The sequence below is a fragment of the Elgaria multicarinata genome, chromosome 5 (genome assembly GCF_023053635.1).
Source record: "Elgaria multicarinata webbii isolate HBS135686 ecotype San Diego chromosome 5, rElgMul1.1.pri, whole genome shotgun sequence".
Lineage (NCBI taxonomy): Eukaryota > Metazoa > Chordata > Lepidosauria > Squamata > Anguidae > Elgaria > Elgaria multicarinata.
In genome coordinates, this window is record NC_086175.1 from 50,918,104 (window position 1) to 50,934,813 (window position 16,710).

The window sequence follows — 16,710 nt, forward strand, 5'->3', positions numbered from 1 at the left end:
CTACCCATTATGTTGCTACACCCCACTGGCCATGCCCCCATAGGCAGACCTGAAAAGGGGCACCCACACAGCTAGACATTCTTAGACTATGTGCATATAGTCCTCATCACATGGAGGCATCTATGTACTACATATGTATAGGTGCACCTTTCCAAACTGTGGGGTCTCTATGCAGAAATCCAAGAGAAAGGGCCAGGGGGGCGCAATGATACCAGTGCAGCAGGAGCTATACCGCTCCTTACTCCATGCACTTGCTGCACACAAGGACAGCATTTGTCAAAGGGGCCATTGTCCAGAGTGTGCTTCTTGGAGAGAATGGAGTTATGACAATGGAGTCATAATGCTGTGATAAATTTTGAAGTGCAGGTGCTCATCATGACAGTCCCCACAGCCACACACCCCAAGGACAGTCTCAAAATTCAGGCAGCAGTGATCCAACCAGTCCTAGAAGTTTTCATCTCCACCAAGAGCAGGTCTTCCATAAAGCAAAGGGGTCTTAGTTGCCCATTCAAGATGGAGACACCCCCCCAAAATATTTTGCATTACAAAAGGGAACAATATATTATTACTGGGATAATTTATCTGCCTTCATTCCCCAGCAACTGTGAGGACTGCAGGTAAGCTCAGAGAAACAGGAAAGTTTGAGCGTGTTGGCGGCAAATGATGTCGGTGTCCCCACTTATCAAAAAGTGTCAGTGCTTTGCCTCTGTGAGCCCTGACACTATATTATTATTATTATTATTATTATTATTATTATTATTATTAGCCTTTTTTCCTCCAAGGAACCCAAGGTGGCACACATAATCCTTCTCCCCATTTTTATCCTCACAACAACAACCCTGTGAGCTAGGTTGGGCTGAGAATTGTGACTGGCCCAAAGTCACCCAGTGAGCTTCCATGGGCCGAGGAAAGACTAGAATATGGATCTCCTGACTCCCAGTCCAACACTCTCACCACTACACCACACTAGCTCTCCTACTCAGGGAATCAGCCTCTTCAGTGTAGTTTCCCTTAAGAACCTATGCTTCTATCTGTATTTCTATATTTATTTTTCTTTACAAGATATGAAGACAAACAAAAGAATCCTATGTGTTCAAGTGAACTTTTGCTTTGTGCTTCTCAGCACACACACACACACACACACACACACACACACACTGCAATACTGTGTGGCAAAAAGTCTTAAAACAAATCGAAATTCTTCAAAATGATGGTTCTTTTCATCTTACAATTTTATTCCCATCATAACTTGAAAATATTGCCATATGATGTTCTTTCTGTATAAACAGATTTGAATTTTAGACCTACAGTACTTTGGTACTGTGTTATTTGGAGGGATGGAAATCCACAATAGATTAAAATGACTTCCAATTTTTATGAACCTGACCCATGGATTCTGCACCTGGCCAGCTGCTTTAGAGTTGTAAAGACCTTTTTTTAAAACTTTCTGAAATTGCATGCAAATTCAGCCAAACGAAAATATGAGTTTTAGTGGACAATGCACGAATATAAACACATTAAAAACAACAACAATGTTTTATAGATTTCTGATCTCTCTTCAGCCTCTGCTATGTAGCGATCTTTTGTGTGTGTGTTCTGCTTACTGATTGTACTCTGAGCTAAGAAAAATACGCAAAATGACATGTTACGTGCCAGCAAGGGTCCCATAAATGTTGATGGACTTTTCGCATACTTTTCTAAAGGGTGTGTGCGAATCCGAATCTGCCAATGAACAGACAATGGCGTGAAAGGTGCCTGACAGTCCATGAAACACAGACTGAAACAATTTAACAAAATTTAAGAATTTAACATCTCTGATTTTTGGCATATGTATTTTTATGAACCACCCTTCTCCTTTTTTGAGATTACCACAGATATCGCAGTATTATAAATTCTTCAATTAGGACACATTGAAGTACCAATGTCACCCCTTTGGTTTACAAGCTAAAGGCATTGGCAGTGGAGAACTCCATGTCTGCTTTATCTAAGCACGTCCTTTGAGACCTACATCTTCTTTTGATTCCGCACTCCTTTTACGTTCCCTAAATTAGACTGCAGGAATAGATTAACTTCTTATGTGTCACATCAGAATTGTGTCACAAGTAATTTGTTAAAGAGCATAGCTAAATGCTTTTAGGGACACTTTACTATATGCTTTAAGTTATATATCAATATGTGTTACATCAGAATTAGATGTAGCAGAAACCTTATCTGCAAAAATTGCCGCAGTGGCTTCTCTGAGGACACTGTCAGCATTTGATGAGGAAGGCAGATCAAAAAACCTCTTTTTTGAGTCTCAGAAGAAATGTCTAGTTTAATTCACAGATTTAACAGAGCTCTCTTCAGACTGAGATACAGAAAAAGAAAGAAAAACAATACATGGCCAATTTCTTTGGGGCTAATTAAATTATTGGAGTGGGGGAAGCACACTACTTTTTGCTGAACTCCAGGGTCAAACAGCATCAGTGAGGATTTGGGAGATGTTCATTTGGCCATCTCAGGACTTCCATATAAATTGCTGTTACTAAATTCAGAACTGCTGAAAGAAGAAGGATTTATAGGCCTTAATCCAGGAAGGCTGTTGAATGCTGCTATTCAATAGCAATGCTGAACCCATGTGTGCTTACACTGTGCTTATCTGGAAGACCCCTCAGTGCTGTTATGTAAGAAAACTCTTGTTGGATCAGACAGAGGCAGGAGCCCCAGCAAGCCGGCTATAGCACTATGAAAGCGGCATATGGTATGTGTCAATGGGCCTCAATAGTTGTCAGTGCGTTTCAATACCACTATAAAGCAGTAGTGTGGCTCCTGCCTCCTGCCTTTGAAAACGGTCTGGAAACTTCAACTGGTACAAAACAGGGCAGCACGCTTACTAACAGGGACTGGCCGACAAGACCACATTACGCCAGTCCTTTTCCAGCTTCATTGGCTCCCAGTCCAGGCCCGGGCCCAATTCAAAGTGCTGGTATTAACATTTAAAGCCCTAAACGGCTTGGGGCCAGGTTATCTGAAGGAACGCCTCCTCCCATATGTACCTGCCCGGACCCTAAGGTCATCCTCAGGGGTCCTTCTCCGTGAGCCCCTGCCAAAGGAAGTGAGGCAGGTGGCTACCAGGAGGAGGGCCTTCTCTGCTGTGGCACCCTGGCTGTGGAGTGAGCTCCCTAAGGAGGTTCGCTTGGCACCTACATTATATGCTTTTAGATGCCAGGTGAAGACCTTTTTATTCTCCCAACATTTTTACAATCTATAAATACATTTTAACATGGTGTTTTAAATTTGTAATTTTGCATTGCTGCTGTTTTTATCTGGTTGAGCTTCTATATTGTATTTTATATTATGGTTTTATACTGTTGTTTTATTCTTCGAATGGTTTTAATTTTTGTGAACCTCCCAGAGAGCTCTGACTATTGGGCGGTATAGAAATGTAATAAATAAAATAAATAAATATATACTGCTTCCATATCGGTTTCATAGTGCAATATTCTGCTTGGTGTAGATCTGGCCCAAGAGTACATCTAATTCAGCATCTTGTTGCAGATGAAATAAGCGATCATCTATTTCTGGAAATCCCAAAAGCAGGCTATGAATGCAAACAGCCCCTCTTCTGTTATCCAGTGATACTGCCTCTGAAAATAGGGATTCCATTTCAACAAGGCGAGTAAGAAATAAAATTATTATTATTGTTATTATTATTAATCAAACTAAGCACTTAGACAGGACAATGCTAGTTTGTCATTAGGTTATTTCTCTGGCATGGCATGACAAACAACCCAGGGATGGAGCATTCCTGGGTAATTTAGATGTTGTATTCACAATTTAGGATTTATTTATTTTTTAAAAAACTAGATTATTACAGTGTGTAAACAAGGCCTCTATATGATCTAGAACATAAGCCAGAATCCACTATAATGCACAGAGGTTACATGCTAAATCTGTTGCTTTGGTTTACAAGTCATTATTAGTTGATGATTCATGGTGCTTTATAGTGCTATTGTAACAATATATTATTGCAATTGATGTATTCATATACATTCTTTCTTTTGTATGACTGTTTGCGAGTGGAGAAGGAAGCATAGAAAAAGACACAGAGATTAGAACTTGGGTTAAACTAGGGCCTCTTTATTTGAATAGCATTGGTAGTTCGCCCCTCCTTGGATCTGTGAAAGTGAGGGAATTGATGTATCCTTTCTCAGGCCACTTGCCTGGCTTTATGGGCAAGCCCTCTCCAAAGTCAAGAGTTGTGTAAAACCCAGCTCCTTTCATATATGACACTCTGCAGGTGTGGGGAGACCACCTCACTTCACCCCCTCCCTGTGCCTCACAGCTCAGGGTAGGTGAAGCAGGAGGGTCTCCAAAGGCAAACTATATCCTGACACGGGAGCCTCACAGTTCCCTAGGAGCAGGTCCTCCAGCTATGCCAATCACCAAAAGGTGCCATAGTGCTCACCATCCCTATTCTGATATTGCCAATTCCTGCACATCCCTGTAACCAATCACCTATTTATCCACCCTCCACCTTAGCAATTCCGGTATGATGTAGGCAAAACCTCCCACTTTAATGGGAGGAAAAATTCCTATTCAACCCTCCTTCCAAAAGGAGCGAATGGCTAATCCCATATTAGATTAAGGGAGGGAGGGTGGGAGCGGAGACAAAAGTGGCCAAGGGTTTTGGCAGGTGGGATCTTATAGTCCCAGCCCTGCCCTGCTTCAAAGGCACACATCCCTAAGCATGTGTGATGCCTTCCTTCGCCTCCTCCAGCTGGCAACGTCTGCTTCCCATCCAAGCCACTCCAGCTGGGCAGGAATTGGGGTTCTGTGTTGCGATGATAATGATGATGCACACTGAGCACATAAGCAATGAAAACCCTGTGTACATGATGAGTGCTTAAGCAATGAAAAGGGGAGGAATAATTCACACTCATTCCTACACAAGAGCCTATCATATAATATTTTGTAACTTGTGAACCGACCAAAATGGAAATATAAAAATATTGCTAGTGCTAAAGGAAACAACGTAATGCATTTGAACTGGGAATCTAAAAAAAAGGCATACAATTTATTCTGTTTACTCAAGGTTATTAATACAAAGCAATCACTGTGCCCTTGGTTTCCCCTTTCTCGCAAAGTTTATTCATACTTCATATTTCTTTCCTAAGCCAAAATCAAATACTACGCTCTGTTTAATTAGGGTTTTAGATCAAACCCTCTTTGGATAAAAGGTTGTTACAGATGCATTATTAATTACACATTGTTATTACAGCATGTATGTCTGTTATACCCCATAAATAACAAATGAATCCCCTTAGAACTAAAGCAAAGACTTGATTAAAATGCGCCATAATTGCTCTAATTGCACATTTGGAACATTTAGTAAATAAATGTAGACTGGGAAAGGGGACATTCAAATGTTTCATGCTTGTTTTCCAATGTAGAAGTTAGAAGTTAGTGTTGAGCCAAGTTATTTTTGTTATTGCAGTATTAGTATTCATTATATATCATACCAATGAAAATGTATTTTGAAAATAATATTGTGTCCCCTCCCCAGGATAATGGAGATGAATTGGATAATGGTTACTGGAGATAATTTGGACCACAACTTTATTGAAAAGGGATGGGTACAACCCAAACTATCCTGACTGCACTTTCACCCTACCTACCTCTAAAGGCCACTTAAAGGCCTGCAATGGAGGGCCCATGCACACATAGCCTAGAACAAAATTCCACAACTGTGAGGCCATCAACAAAAAGGCCCTGCCTCTTATGCCCACCAGCCAGACTTAGCTCACTGGCAGGCATAAGAGAAGTATATCAGAATTTGACCTTCAATTTGTATGGGTGAACATGGTCCTTCAGGTAATCTTCAGGTAATGAAATTATTTAATGTTTTATAGGTCAATATCATCACCTTAAAATAGTTCCAGAAATTCACCTTCAGCCAGTACAACTTGTACAATATAGGTGTTATGTCCTCTGATCTTCCCCACCAGCTGCCAGCTAGGAATCCACAAGCCAGACATAAGTGCAATTGGTGTACATAGGCTTACTGCCTCTAATGCTGGAGGAAGTACATAGCCATCTGGACTAGTAGCCATTGATAGACTTCTCCTACAGGAAAGCATTCCTCATTTTAAAGCCACCCAAATTAGTGGCAATCACTAGCTCTTGTGGTAGTGAATTCCATAGTTGAACTATGTGCTGTGTGAGGAAGAATGTCCTTTTATGTGTCCTGAATCTCCCACCAATCAGCTTCATGGGATGACCCTGGGTTCTAGTATTTTGACAGAGGGAGAAAAATGTCTCCAAATCCACATTCTCCACACCATGCATAATTTTGTACACCCCTTAGCTTCCCCTTTTCCTACCAAAACAGTTGCTCCATCCACTTGTTCATTTTAGTTGCACTTCTCTGCACCTTTCCCTGCTCTACAATATCTTCATTTTTTTTTAGGTATGGTGACCAGAACTGTATACTGTAGACCGTACTCCAAGTGTGGAAGAGTCTGCTCATAAGCAGAAAATAAACAATTGAAGGTAGCACATAGCTATCAAGACTAGTACCCATTGATAGCCAACTCATTTGAATCTGTTGCAAATTTCTTCAACATCCCTCATTATAAGTAGAAGATTATGACATCTGGACCTGTGAATGAGGTTGGGCAATGGTTCAATAAATGCATCATGTGGAAGCACCATCAGTCTCTAGACAAGGTGGCACTTGCTACCCCAGTGTCAGTGGGTGGAAGGCATTCCTAGCTATCACTCTGTTTCTTGTGGCCCCATCCAGGAGAAGCCCATAACGTCTTTAACTCATAAAGCTTTTTATTTACCTGTCAAGATGATCTGATGCTGACAGTCTAAATGAGAAGTGTTTACCTATGTCCCTCATTTCATTCAAGTTTTTTTTTAAAAAAAAAACTTGAACTGTTCACTTGTCTCCTGCCAAGACAAACAGAGGCCATCAGCTGCAAGGATGAGCTTTTTCTAAAAGCATGTCCTGCACACTTTTAACAAGAGATTATTTTTGGACCCTGCTGGTTCTCTAGAAGAATATGATAGAATATAGAAGCTTTTATGTAAGTCGAAAGGTTTTTATTGTTTAAAATTGCCAGGTGAAACAGGATGTGAACTCTGAGAGCTTCCTATGAAGAACTTAGATTGACTGCACCTTAGAGTGTAGCTGTCCAGACAGGTTTATCTAATTGATTTCAGTAACAGTTTACTTTAATGGTCCCTTGCATCAGTAATTAAGATCAGCCCTTTCAACCACAGTTTTAAAAATCCCTGTGGAAAGTGAGAAGGAAGCATCACAATAACTTCTCCTGTCCTCTGAAATGACCTCCGTTCCCCCCCTTTACAACATTTCAGTTTGTATTCCATAAGTTATATTCTTTATGGGGCAAACCTTTATGAGGCAAATCAGTCTGTATAACCATATTATTGAAATTACTAGTTGAAATCAAAATCCTGTCCGCTTTAAAAATTAACAACTTATATGTCACTTTCATATCTTTTCGTACCAAGTCTTTCTAAGGAGTTATTATTTTCTAAATTGATGGATTGGAAAAATAGCAATGAATGATATAGTGTTCAAATACATTGTAGATAATGTAAAAGGCTTCTCGGCCTTTTGGCTAAGATCAAGTGTAGTATCTGTTCTTATCAGTTTAATATCTGATATGTCCTCTATTTGAGGACTATATATTAAATGGATTTTTGGAACTTGTATTTTGTAATTGTGCTTTTAACCTGTTGGATTGTTTTATTGTGATTTTAATTTTTGTGAACCACCCAGAGAGCTTCGGCTATTGGGCGGTATAAAAATGTAATAAATAAATAAATAAAATGTGTTCAAACATAATGCTAAGTCATGGTTTATGTTAACCTTGGTTTGTTGCTGTATTATTTATTTATTTCATTTTTATACTGCCCCATAGCTGAAGCTCTCTGAACAGTTACAAAATACAACATAATTTAAGAAGTCTAAAAAAATTAAGGTAGAAAAAAATAAAACAACATAAACAGCTAAAAACAATTTAAATAAACAAGATGTACCCATGAATTGTCTTGCAGCTGAGCAAATAAACCCCAGATTGCTTTCCCTATTTTTCTTCTTCTTTGTTACTTTCCTGCCCATTTTGCCAGTCTTCAAACTGGTTTCAGTTTCAGGCTGGTGCCTCTGTTTCAGGGTGGACAGCAGTGCAAACAACCCAGTGATAAACCACAGTTCTGGTTTCAAACATCATAACAAGCAACAACAAACCATGTTTTATGGTTCCTAGCTGGTTAACCAAGCATGATTTGTTAGCAAGGACAGGTTCAGATGCTGCAACAAGCCAGATTTCAACAAACTACAATATGGCTCAGCATTATGTGCAAACCAGGCAACTAAGTGGGGCATATCATTCTATGTGGATATTGAGACAGATATAATTTTAAAAATAAAATAAAATACACATGAAGATGTTGATCATTAATGGCTCTGATCCAACCATATGCAATTAATGACCTTGAACAACCCTAGAACAGGATGAGAATGTACATCCTTGTGTGCAGCAAAAAAATGCATCTAGCCAGTTCAAATGGGTGATGTACTTCCAGATGAATATATGCATCCACATCCAAATTAAATTATCTTCTTGCATGTGGCTCTCCCTTACTGAAGTATGGCAAATGTGTTTTCCAATTATTGGTCTCCTTATTATGCTGGGAATAGACTGACTGATCAGTTTCATGAGTGTGAGTTAGTGCAGATCTAGAAGATAAATTAGCCATTGTATGAAATCAGCTCTGGATATTTAAATATTTGCTCTAGTTATTTGTTCTGCTTCTGGTTTAAGGCCTATTTGTTTTGATTTCTGGCAAAAAAATGTCTCCTTCAACTAAGACCTATGGAATAATACAGCAGAGTGAAAATAAATAAATAACACGCTTAAAGAAAACTTCAACTGAAGAAAAATCCACATGCACACCACAAATAATATACAATGACTGAACCTTCAAAATGGAATGAACCTTCAGAGAATCAACGTTCTATCACGCCTAAGAGAAGCGTTCCACATTATGAGCTTCCAGGTCCAAATAAATGAAATATTCTAGGAACTAGCCATCAAGTATAAGAAGAACAAAACAAACCCCTGGAAAAGGTCATGCAACCAATGTATGCTGAAGAATACAGACTACAAACTGAGTCAAGAGACTACGACACAATCTAAATGAGAGATTAGAAAGAACAATATAGGTGATAAAAGTCAGAGTGGATACCGAGGAAGATTTCTTGTATACAGGTGGAGAAAGTGTGTAATAAAAAAGTAATCGAAAAAAGATTGATAGAGACACACAGAAGTGAAGAACAAATAAAAGGAGAGCTTTGCATTTAGTAGTTATGAAAACGTAAGCTAGGATGGCAGGGATCATGAGAAACAGTGAGATTATCACACAGTGACTTCCCACTGGTGCTATAACGTTCATACAAATCTCTTTCCTCACAATTACTATCGGGGCAGGAAGAAAAATTCATTCACAAATTTAAAAATGCAGTCCAATTAAAATATGGATTTGATTTGGGAAGTGGTGGGAAAGGTATTTGACAGGGCAACTGCCAAGATTTGGAATCCAATGCAGAAACCATTATCTGTTTTCAGCAGTGAAGAGCAGCATTCTCCCATGGGGTCCGTGTTAAGGAGAAGTGGGACACCCAATGTAAGGATGTGTGAGAAATTCATTTCAGTTCATTTTTTAACAAGAATTTACCCAGTTTGCACCTTCCAAGACCGAACATGGATTCAGACGTTATTTGTGGTTGAAGTCTTTTGAGATTGCAATATGATTTTTGAAACAAAAACAATTTGTTTGACAACACATGTACATAGGGGGGGGGGAAAGGTGCTTTTGAAAAATGCACACAAATACGCTTTAATCAATGGGAGAAGAATGTGTACACTTCAAACATGCACACAACTGATGCATACATTTAGGGAAATAAGTACAAAAAATATGCATGGATTTTCATGTCAAAAGAAACAAGAAGAAAAGCTCACAATTTTATACAGACTGAAGTCAGGATGAATTTCAAGATGGAGTTTGGGGAACTTTGGCGAGCATGAGTTTTGCTGATTTACACATCCCTTCAGTGTCAGGAGAAGTGTGCAGGTTCCCAACAGTGTACCACTTCACTTTTTCCCATGTAGTAAAGAGTAACGCTGTGCATTTGGGTCTCTGATATAGTGAGTGCACAATCTGCCTTGCAGCCCCGACACTGGCTTGCTGGTTGGCTCCCAACCAAGGGATCCCACAAGTGTGACGGGGCAATGTGCTCCAGCAGGCCATGCAGTACTCAAGCCATCCCTCCAGACTGACATATTCCACCTGTCATAATACATAGGTAATGAGCAAATTCCTCACCTTTGAATAGTTTGCACATGCTCATTGCTACACACAGAAAACAACAACAACAACCCAAAATAGCTTGTTCAGTTTCTTGAAGGAACTTCCTTTCTTTTTAACTGAACAATGAAAGAAGTTCAGTCTTTGAAGGCCAGATTAAAAGAGGCTAAAATAACGCTGAGTCAAAAAATGCTATTAATTTCCTCCCTTTTCTTTCCCCCTTTCTGGGAAAAGCATACTTAGCATTGATTTTTCTCTCTCGCTTTTTTTTTTTTTCTGGATAGTTTTGTCGAATGTCCGTACCATTACTATGATAAAGAAATAGAACTGTATAGGAGTGTGCAGCTCTAAAATAGGTTTATCAGTGAGAGAGAAAATAGTTCCTTTTTCTTTTCTATTTGATCACGTAATCTAATCATTGTGAACCCCTTTAGTCTTCAATTCTTTTGTAATCTTTTTCCTCTATACCAAAATCAGGTTTTCCTCTTTTTTCTTTCCTTCTTTGTCTGCTGTTCATAGAATTGAGCAGAAGAAAGTAAGTGATAATGCAGAAGGTTTTAAAATCTTTTATTGCTTTTGAAGCTCCAAAGCTTCCCAGGAGTTAACAAATAGGTTTTGGCAGTCTCCCTATTAATTCTGCTTCCTAACACTCTGCATGCCATGTAAGCTGCCTCAGCCTGCTTTACTTTTATCTTTGCCAACAGAGGCCCTGCAATTTCGACTGTGCATTAATAGGTGGTCCGGTTGTGCTGCGCTGCAGTCGATCTGTCACTGTGCAGCTCATGAAAGCTTCCTAGATCAGATACTAATAGCCAGCTACAACCATTTTTGAAGGCTAGAGATGGGTCTCCATTGCCACAATCAATATGGCCACTTGTTAATCATGGCATATAATACAAAAGGCATTCCAAAAGAAACAAAGGAGCAAATTAAAATAAACTCCATAAGGCAGAACTGCAGGCTCATGGGCTAAATTTGGCCCACCAAGGTCCTAATCCAGCCCTATGGGGTCCTCTCAACCAACAGCTGTTTGGTCATTTTCCAGCTTTTGCATGTTTTCTCCCCATTCTAAAAAGTTAAAATGTCTCCTAAGACTTAGGTGCTAGCAGTAAGAGCTTTAAATTCAAAAGTGCTTACATGGGGGGGGGGCATTTTGCCCTTCTTTTGGTTTTGGTCCCCCCAACCATTGAAAATGTGGCCCCCAAGAGTTCCTCAAAGCTCTTCTCCAGCTGAAAGATGATCAACAAGGGCCAGATCTACACCAAGCAGGATATTTCACTATGGAAGCGGTATGAAAGCGGTATATGGCATGTGTCAACAGGCCCCAACAGTTGTCAGTGCACTTCAATACTGCTAAAAAGCACTAGTGTGGCTCCTGCCTTCTATATACCACTTTCATAGTGAAATATCCTGCTTGGTGTAGATTAGGCCAAGGTCATCCTCTCTAGAAGATGTGCTCTGGTTGGTTCAAAACTAGGGATGTACGGAGTTCCTAAAATCCACTCTGGCTGTGTTTGACAGATTGTCAGGTGACTTTTGTTCCATCATCCACTCATTGATGGAATCAGCATTTTTCCCATTTCCCAAATTTGTGCAAACTTGCATTTGCACAAAATTTGCACTTGCAAAATGAGCAAATCCTCCCTGAAATGTGCAACTCCCCCAATGCTCAACCCCCTGCCAATGTGTGTTTGATGTGTGGTTTTTATTATTATTTTGTGCATTTTTTTCTAAGAAAATTTTTAAAACAGAAAGTCTGCAAGTCAGGGCCTTGCTAGACCCTGCCGGATAAGCCAGCAGGGAGGCGGGGTGACAGTGCGTTAACTTTAGCATGTGCCGCCCCGCCTCCTAGATGGCCGATGCGCAGGGACAACGGAAACCCTGCAGCGTCGGCCATTTTTTTTTGTTAAAGGGGCCACGTGCGCCCCGAAGACTGCGGACAAGGTAAGCGGGTTTTTTTAGTTAACCCCCATCCGCTCCTGATCCCTTCCCATGCCTCCTGCCCACTCCTTCCCCGCCCTCCCTCCCCGTCCCCGTCTCCCGTGTCGCCCTGTGCCAGCCCTCCTCCGCCAAATAATAGCTTGCTTTTAAAAGTCAAAAAAGTGGTTTTGCACTGAACTTCACTTTAAAGCAGAATAGTCTCTTCTTCCCTCTGTAGTTGCACTTTGATAGCAAATCACATTTCCTCTTTTAAAAGCTGGCTGTTTTTCCTCACTGCAGTACCAAGTTTCAGTAATCTGGTGGCATAAGAACATAAGAAATGCCCTGCTGGATCAGACCGGAGGTCCATCTAGCCCAGCACTCTGTTCGCACAGTGGCCAACCAGCTGTCGACCAGGGACCAATAAAACAGAACATGGTGCAACAGCACCCTCCTACCCATGTTCCCCAGCAACTGGTGCATACAGGCTTAGTGCCTCAGATACTGGCAAGCTATGGTAGTGGGGGGTATCCATGCTTTATATTTATGAGCATACACATGATAGATTTTCAGTGTATAGATCACACTAAATCAAAATTTTAATCAGAATTTTAATTTTAAAAGTACCTGTAATTTAGCACGTTGTTCTAGAACCTGCTGCTCTTTTCTGTTCCCAGGGAAAAAGTCTCAAGTTATCAAGAATAAGCATTTCAAAATGCAAATCAAAAATGTGTAAGAAATAGAAAAGGACTTTAGACACTGAATGGTAAAGTCCATTGTTGTCTGTCATGTATGTCCCTACTGCTCCGGGGTTGGGACCAGGTGACGCAGGGAGTCCATCAGAAACAGATTCTAATTCAGAAGTTGCCGAGCTAGTGGGGGAGGAAGTTCACAGCAAAGAGCCTCCAGCTGCAGATGCGCCCCTCCCGGAGTCTGTCTTCTCAAGGCCAGATCCTATGCTCTCAGGAGACAGGGAGTCAACTTACGGGGGTCAACATTCCAAAGCATTACTGGATGCTAGGAATCACTGGAAGTTAAAATGTTCAGCAAGATCAGCACCAAAGTGACAGTCGGAGAGGTTGCTTGAGAAGGCTTCTAGGCTCCCTCTTCCACCATGAAGCTTCAGACATTTGAAAAGCCTTTTCTTTCCATTGAACAGTCAATTGTCTTGCTTAGTTGCATAGAGTTGCCTAAGGGGGATTTTCCTTTAAAGGTGCCTAATTTGTGTTACAGAAGTGTTAATTGATTGCAGTAAAGCTTTGTAGATTGGCCCAGGAGCTTTCCTTGGTTTTGACTCCTTGAGGACACTTGAGCACCTACAGCCCACGACATTGTCTTACAGATAACCTTTGTAGCTGGGGAAAGGCATAAAAGTAACTGATAGCAGGTAACACTTGAAGCATGTTTCTTATTTGGTGAAGTTATCCAATGGCGACTTACATGTATAAATGCCATCACAGTTGTTAACACCAGAGACAAAGCCACTATATCATTTCACTTCACCTCAAGCACAATGATTTTCAATAGAGTCAGTTCACGCAGAAACCCTTTGCTCATAAAGTCAGTTTTCCTGCAGCTGCTATAGCAGGGCAGCCTCTCCCAAGACTTCCCTGCAGCAATACATGTGGCAGCAAGCAACCAGCTAGCATGACTCTCTAGAGAGCCCACCAGGCTCAAATGCTTCCTTGGAGCGAGACATTCAGAATTAGGTGATGCTGGAGACTAGTTGTGTCCTGGCAGCAAAGACAGTCTCCGGAGCCACCTTGCCACCAGAGCCTAACACTGAGGAAGAACCCTCAGAGTGAGGCATTTATTGGGATGGAGTAGGCAGCATAGAGAGGGGGTATCAGAGGAGCGATGGCAGCACAATTCCTGCCTCAGGTGGAGGAATGTCTTGTACTGCGCCTGCTGCCTTGTTCAATTTCCAGTGAAGGTTCTAAATTAGGGGTGTATATTAGGGTATGTCTACACCATCCATTTATCCTGGTGTTAACTCCAGGTTGTTCCTGTGCATCCAAATAACACACAGGGGATTCTGGGGTCAACCGAAGATGACCAGAGACTTTCCCAGGGATAATTGAAATGGGATTTCCCAGTTTTCCTATGGTCCAGGGACAACTCCAAGGACTGCAGCTGGTGTGGCCAGTGCTCCCGTGTCCTCCCTTTGAGTAGTGGGGCTCTTTAAATGGGCATGAAGCTGCACAGGGTGACTCAGTGCCCACCGGGAGGGGGAGCAATTTTGCCTTCCCCAGGATGGCTGCCGCCGCTTTTGTTTAGAATTTAGATTTTATTTTTTACTTAATTTTTCAGAAGATCAGAGCTGCACAATTGTGCGACTGGCTCCCCCTTCCAAAAAACAAAAAACACCATGCTGTGCCAGACGTCCCTCTTTCCTTCTGGGATATTGCGTTGACGTATGGACGCTGGGTGAGAATCGCGGAAGCTGGAAAACTCAAATTCCTCCCCTACGAGTTCCGGAAAGCCTGTAGGTGTAGACATGCCCTCAGTGACATTATTAATTTATTGCATGTGTATTAGCAAAGTATTTGAACATGGACACAATGATGTATTAAAGCCGTTCTTAAATCCTCATTTTCCTTAAGTTCACATTTTCTGAAATCCTTGCCAGGTTGTGCCAATAATTTCTCTTGCATTTTTGATTGCTTGAATTTTTGTATCCCAGGCAGGATTTACACTACTGCTTTAAAACGGTTTATAACAGTACCGACAACTGTTGGGGTCCAGGACATACCCCACATACATTTTTCAAACTGTTTTCAAAGTGCCATATCCTGCTTGGTGTAGATCTGGCCTGAGCGAGATTTCAGCTGTTCCTTAGAACTGTGGATCTGCTAGGGAACCTTTACCAAGCTTTAGGGAAAGAGGAGCACACGTATGCCCTTATCACCATCATCTACAAAGGCCATATATGTTTCCCCAACTAAGGCCCCAAAGAAAATCTGTTCTTAAAATAGAAGAAACGCAATGCTAGCACATAAATTAGTCAACGTGAATATTTTGCCCCTGGCTTGCCTTGTGCAGGATAAAATCCTCACGCAGGCAGGTTATGCTATGCTTTAAAGATAATATACTGCCTTTTCACATAGTTTGGGTTTTAACATAAACAGCATTAAAAATTACTTATCATGTGAATTTTCTCTAGCAATTCTTTCACTTTAATAATCAGACTTGTGAGAATCTGAAAACATAATTTCCTGTATTTTGGGGAGGGACAAAGTAAAACTATAACTGTGTCATGAAAATTTCTGCATCACCTTGTTCATCAGGAAAATTCATGGAATAACAAAAGACATAAATGTAAGGGCCAAACCAGATGTGGCACTAAACAGTGGGCTATAAAAGTTGCAAATAAATAGATAATATATAAGTCATTATTTTTAAAAAATAAAATAATAGCAGGCATGGAGGTGATTTTTATTTGGATTGCTGAATACAGGGGGTGGGGTAAAATCTCTCTCTCTCTCTCTCTCCCTCTCCCTCCCTCCCTCTCTCTCTCTCTCTCTCTCTCTCTCTCTCACACACACACACACACACACACACACCTCAGACCCACTATTAGCCCAGGAAGAAAAGTTCTCACTGATCCCAACATTTATTTATTTTATTTTATTAAACTCTCATAAATGAATTTCTCCCCCCCCACAGTGCCTACTATTTTTTTAAAAAAAAACGGATATAATTTCAAGTGATGTGTCTGTTTGATCTTTTTTTTTTTACATTTGTACCTGATTTCCAAATAAAAATGCACAAGTTAGCTAACAACAATAAAATCTACAATAGAAAATAATAAATCTACACAACATCGGGACAGTTCAGAGAACACACTGTCATACTTAGGCCACTAACCCCTTTGCAGCAAATGGTTACTGAGCATGTTAAACCATGGTTATGTAGCCACCGTGGTGAGGAATGATTTGCATGACCCACTAAGCCATAATGTTTAGCTCAAAATGCTTAACCACCGTAGCTTAGTGTGTTGTCTGAACCAGGTCATTAAAATACAGTGACATAATAAAGCTGTAAGAAAATTTAAATAAAATGGCAGCCAGATGAAAATACATTATTATTATTTATTTATATAGCACCATCAATGTACATGGTGCTGTACAGAGTAAAAACAGGGCAGCTGATGTAAACAAATCATCTCAGTAAGCCAAATGCCTGTTTAAATAAAAAAAGGATTTTGAGTGCTGGTAGAAGGCCAACAATTAGGGAATCTGGCTAGATGTAGAGAATTTCAAAGGTCACTTCCTCAAGTTCCCACAAGCATACAGCAGGGACAGACAGCAGGACCTCACTGAAGTTCAGAACACCAGGGGAGGTTCATCTAGGAGTAGGCTGGCCACTTCTGAATCTACAAAAAAAGAAAAGAAAATGCATTACCAA

At 40.6% G+C, this 16,710-nt stretch overlaps 1 pseudogene; it reads left to right on the plus strand.

Annotated features, from left to right (window-relative positions):
* The first annotated feature begins 7,611 nt into the window (after positions 1-7,611).
* On the plus strand, positions 7,612-7,731 carry LOC134399823 (U2 spliceosomal RNA; annotated as a pseudogene).
* The last annotated feature ends 8,979 nt before the right edge of the window (positions 7,732-16,710 follow it).